The following is a 6,265-nucleotide window of genomic DNA, read 5'->3' as shown; positions in this document are numbered from 1 at the left end:
TCGCATTCACATGGTTTATAACGCACACATTTATAAATTTGCTACCTACTGCAACTACTGTTAAATGTAATTTTCCAGAGACTGGAACTCGTCACAATAATAAGAGGAGTAAGTGGCGCCTTCTGAAAAATGCAGATTATATTTCATCATTTATTTTTTCTTTTTTTCTTCATCCTTAACCAGGATATTCACATTAAGTTTAATCTATTTTTCCTTCAAAGTTTCCTAAAAAGGTTAATACTCATGAGAGTTACAAGCTTCAGAAAGGTTCCAGGGTGAAGGAGCAGCACAGCGGAAAGTGTTTTCAAATTCAGTAAGGAGGAACATGACATAAAATATAATTTTTGATCTCAAATTAAAGTGCCTACCTACAGATTTAGTGGGTAGAGAGAGTTAATATGATGGCAGCGGCCCCAAAATGGCTTTGTTAACAAACAGATATCAGTGTTAATGTCTTTTCATGGACATATGTCCACAGTGATGCGTGTACTATATGATACAGTTATTCAGGAGAGCCCAGAGACTCCTCCATGATGTTTTCTGATGTAGATAATGAGATGTTCTTCCCTTCTGTGACAACATGCTGGCTGTCATAGCTGAGCAAAAATTACATTTAACAATGAAGTGGAACATGTTAACTTGAAAAATAATGCAAGCAAAATGCAAACGAAAAAACTATAAAGCAGGCTTAAAGTGAGATCTTAAAAATTACTTAGTTTCTAGGTTTACAATAGTAAAATTTATATTTATATTTAAAATGTGTTCCCTAAAGACATTTGCATATTGTTATGTGTATAAACTAAAATTTTGCAAAAGACAAAGTAATAAAAGTTTTGTGGGAGGCTGCTCTCTTGTGATCATGTCCAATAAAGAAACATTGTCCACCTTTCTATGTTTGTCCTGAGTCTCTGATTTCTGGTGTTTCAGGTTGTTTCTTTGTGTCATCAGATGAAAGCCACTATAAATGAAGTTGAGCCAAAGTTCGGTCAGGAAGATTTCTTCATGCCACCTATGTCTTCTAAATCACCAGCACTAAGTCCCACAATTTAGAAGCATGAATGGCTCATCTTGCCTATATCCAATCACAACATGATATTCATTTATTATTAATTTAGCACCGCAATTAATCTGTGTTCCACCTCCATCCCTTCACTCAATCAAATATGTTCACCAAATCATCTCTAGTCAAAGGTTCCCCATCTTCAAGCTCCATTACACATCAAGCCCCCTGAACTGTAGGTTTGTGTGGAAGTTTTTCAAACCAACAGCACCTTTAGTCTGCTGCTGACTATGGTGACACTGATATGAGGTCTAAGTCCTAAAGACTATTCCCTCTGTAAAAAAAAAAACAACAACATAATTTTGCAATTTCTGAAAGGCTTGTTCCTCATATTAGCCTCTCTTGATTAAACTGCCCTGTGGACTAAACTACAACCACACCAGAGGCCTCTCTCAAAGCAGGCAGTTTGAGAGAGTATTAAAACTAGTATTTATACGAAGCAATGCTCAGTTGCTTGAGTTTGGCTTGATTTTAATCAATTGTCAGACAGATGCCTTAAAATAGCGTATCATGTGTACATATGCAGATGGCCTGCAGAGGACAGTCAGTGCCATGTCTGACTGTGTGAACCATGTTCTCACCTCATTTAAGTTTTCATCACATCAACTTTATGATCCATCAGCACGCAGTGATGAACTGACTCGTGTATGAATCTTGCTGATGGTGAAACTTGTCTGTACTGTAAATGAAGTGTGCCTACCTTCTCACTTTGCATGATTCAGAATGAAAATCATATTGACGATATCCCATGATTCATGCCTTCCTTCACAGAAGTGCAGAATGCAATCGCTTAGTCAGCTGATTCAGCCCAATGTTGGGGCGGGTATTTGTTTCAATAGAGGTAAAATTCCTCTGGTGCCAGTGACATTTTATAGTGAAAGTCCTAAATTTTGAATTTCAAAGTACATAGGCATTCTAATCTTTCTGTAACCTCCAGCCGTGAGTGCTTTGAAAAGCTTAATTGATTTACAGAACTGACTGAAACTCTTCAGACATCGCTGAGTAGCACTTTTTAAATATACCTGACGTTGCTGTATTTAGACCTGCACCGGATATGTGACAACTTCTTTTTGTCTGTGAGAACACATCTATTTTTTATTTATTTTTATAAATAATTTGCTGTAAAAATATTGGCGTCAAAATTTTAAATAATACAAATTCCCACACTTAACTTTGCTTAAATGCCTTTAAGCATATGTTTATTAAACATCTTATCAGATTTGCAACATGTTAAAAGTTTTTTTTTTTTTATCTTAGACAATAGACCTCTTTTTTTTTTTTTTCTAACAGAAAGGACAGGGAGCTCCCAGGCCCAGCAGCATGTCTTATAAGGTTAAATGAAAACTTAAACTAATAAATAGCTCCCTCAGGTTTTCAACAGTAAATGAAGTTTTCCAAAATTTCGATATAACTGATGTGGAAGATCTGGGTATTTTTATGCCCGCCATGACACCCGGAAAAAAACCCTTTTTGGCATCATGCGCCATTGAGTAACGTTCATAGGAATGAATGGGTCCTGCCTCCGATGCTGTATCCAGTTCTCTTTAAACATGTTAAAAAAATAACTGTTCCCTGGATCTTCTCCGCCATGTGCGTGAGCACTGGGCATGCACAGTTTTCACTGCTGATTGGCTGATCTCTGTGTGCAACCAATCATGGTGCTATGGGTAGGACAATAATCAGCATGGCTAATAACCAGTTGATCACTAATAAATATATCAGCAACATGGAGATGCAAACACACAAAGTCCTTTTTTTACTTTCAGGCAAACATGAACCGTGCAACATAGTATATAACTACCAACCTTTTACTAAGAAAAGTGCATGTTAAAGACTAGTACACAGCTGATGTCCACTACAGTTTGAGATCGCTTGTCGGTTTGTTCCTAACCTTTGTAATTGTGATTAATCATGAGGATTCTGATCTCAGAAATTCAGCCGAGTGAGGTAGGAAAGTTAATGGGCCAGAAAAAGGCTCTACTTGTCAAGATCTTTTGCAGCTTTCTAAAATTTTTATCAGTGCTATTATTAACATTAACACTTTGACTCACGGGTTGGAGTTGAAGAAACTTTGCTCAACAGCATGGCTGTTAGCAAAAGCAGGATTTGCAAAATACTTTCATAATATTTGTTACAGTAAAGCAAGTATTAGTTTGCCTGCTGTAGCTGGTCTAATGAAAACACTTGTGCAGTTATGAAGACATTAAGTCATGTGCACACAGTGAAGAAAAATATAAGATAAGTTGAATAAGATATTCAACCTTGGACTTAAACCTTGAACTGTTGGAACTACACACAATAACACTAACAAACTTGCACATAAACACTAATGAAGCAGGTAAAGATACTGACAGAGTCTGTAAAACAAATTTTCTGAAGATTTTCAGATTACACTGCCCAACCTGGAGTTGCGCCAGAACTCCTTGAGGCAAGTTTCTCTTTACTCAAGTCTCATCTCTTTCTCAGTTGAAGACATTTTCTTCAGTGAAGAAATTATTTAAGGCCACTTGTGTGTGGATTATGCTAACAACAAAGCTACCAAAACAGAGTACAGAAAAAACTCCAATAACAACATACAGGATGCCATGATTCCACCATATATTTACATATAAAATATTCTTTAAAATCTTGTATATGAACTTTCAAAACCTGACTTCTTTAGAGTGAGGCCACCACATTCACATGTCTGTAATTACCATGATGATACATCGATTTATCAGAGCTTCATCATCTGTCTGTGCACTACAAATAATAAATATTTAAAATGAGGGTTTGTAGTCAACACGAAGAACTTTCTTTGAGGCCTTTGGTGCTTAGAACGTCCGCAAAACAACCACTTTTTCTGTAAAGAATTTGTTTTGACCAATGATTTTCTATAATAAATGTCACATTACTGAATGTCCTCGGAAATATTATTTTTTGATAATTGAATGCTTGTTCTTTGTAAACTCACTAAGCCATTCTCAGTATCAACAACCTCAAATGGTACACCAATATATTTCTGAGGAGGAAACATTGGGGAAAGCCCAGTTACATGCTGTATGACATTCTAACACGTGTAAACAGCTTGTTCTGAGGTAATTTTCTGTGTTTTCAAAGGTCATCTAACCTAACAGAATGCCAATGAGGCACAGCGGAAGTCTGAGGCCTTAAAAACTCAATTTCCTCCTAAAGGTTTCGCCTTTATTATTAACCATATTAGGCAATTTTTGTTTTTGAGACTTAAGCTGATGATGGCTGCACTTTCTTTGCACCATTTTTATTGTCTGTAAGATGCTTGACTGAACATTTAATCGTGCCAACTACTACTTGCTAGTTCATATACATAATTTGTTCATTCAGTATGTAAAACCGCACAGATTTTACAATGAAGCATGCAGCCAAATGTCTCATTCAAAAACAAAAGCATTCATATTAGTGAAGTCTCAGTGCTTCTTACTAAATATGCAAGTGTGTCAAGCAATGCAGCAATGCAACATGTCTATAAACATTTTCACTCCTCCCTTTACTGAGCAGGATACAAGATAATTACTCCTGCTTCCCATTGTTTTGATTGCATGACAGTACATCACTGCACACAGTTTGTGATAATGAACAAAACTTAAACTAAAAACCAACAAGATATGCTCAGAGTCTGTTACCAGCCTTCTGTATAAAACAAGCCCCTGGATGTAGCATCTTATTGTGACCTAAAGTTATATTCTGAGGCGACCTCTTGTGGCTGTAGTAATTATGAATGGAACAATTGAGAAAGTCAGGTGAATAATAAAATGAAAAATTGCAGCTTAGTGCTGTAGTGAACAGATAGGTTTACACAACAACAACAACATAAAATATGTTGTAATTCCAACACTGTTTACCTGATTTTGGTGTAAAATGGCCCCAGATTAAAGCCAAAAGTCTGCACTTAAAGCACATCTTGATTGTTTCGTTTCAAATCCATTGTGGTGGTACGCAGAGCTGAAATGCTGAAAAGTGTGTTCATGTCCAAATATTTATGCACCTGGGAGGATGTGCTAATTAGTGGAAAAACATATTTTAATAACCTGGTAGTTATTATAACTGGAGTTATAGCTCAGAGAGGTTTAAATATGAAAAGGATTTTGGATTAAAAAGAAAACAGGCACTGCAGTTGATTCAAAAACTGAGTGTGAGTCCGTCTCTGTGTGTTGGCCCTATACCTCCAGCACCTACTGCAACCCAGAAATGGATAAGCGGTTGAAGATGAATGAATGAATAGCCATTATTTATTCACATTATTATCTAAAACCCATAGGGAGCCACTGCAGAAGGATGAAAGAGCCGGAGCCCTGAGCTAAAGCAGTCAATGGTTGAACTGAGCTATGACTCTCTCTCAGCCTGGTTACAGTGCTAATGAGAAACCAAGGGTTGCTCCTGTTTACGTCTATCAATGCTGAATAGTAGAAGCTCCTAGCATTGCAAAGACCTTTGTTTTGTTAGATTAATTTATATTATTTGACCTCAATTTCCTTTCCAATATCCAAGATGCCTGCTTTATGGCACAAATTTGACAACTATAGCACGAAGTCAGCCTCTTCTGTTTCATTACTTACTTTTTCAGAGGGGCACAGCAAGGCCATAGTTCTTTTTACTAGGTCATCCAACTCTGTAGGGGGGAAGTCCTCTGTTGAATTTAGGCATGGCATTGCTGCAAACGACTAAATTGTTTTCTTATATTTAGCCATTGCATTCAGATAGTTCACATGCTATCCACGTGCTTAAATGGGTTTCTTCTGGGTACTCCAGTTTCTTTATTTTTTTCTTTTTCTTTTTTTTTTTTGAGGCTCTGGAGCAAATTTTTAATACTGCTGCTCAAAAGAATGAGCTCATAATCAGATAAAAAGATGAAGAAGAACAAAAAGGTAATTCAGTAACTGAGAGCTATTTCCTAATCATTGTCATGTCATTCTCAATATTTTCAGTATTCTTGGATTATGGGTTTTTGTATAGATTGTAATAAATTACATAATCCCTCTCGACTGCAGGCTGTGAAACCCCAGGGTATATTTTCTTCTTCTTTTTTTTTTTTAGCAGATTTTTATTGGTAAAACAATCCCTCTGCATTTATTGTCTCTGGTTCCAGTCAGCATTAGTAAACACAAAGTTTTTTTGCCTCTTTTTGCATTCTGTTAAATCTTTCAGACCATGTAGACAGACCTATCGCCTGACGGCCTGGTGCTGTTC

The sequence above is a fragment of the Echeneis naucrates genome, chromosome 7 (genome assembly GCF_900963305.1).
Source record: "Echeneis naucrates chromosome 7, fEcheNa1.1, whole genome shotgun sequence".
NCBI classification, from domain to species: Eukaryota; Metazoa; Chordata; class Actinopteri; order Carangiformes; family Echeneidae; genus Echeneis; species Echeneis naucrates.
This window is presented reverse-complemented; position numbering follows the sequence as displayed.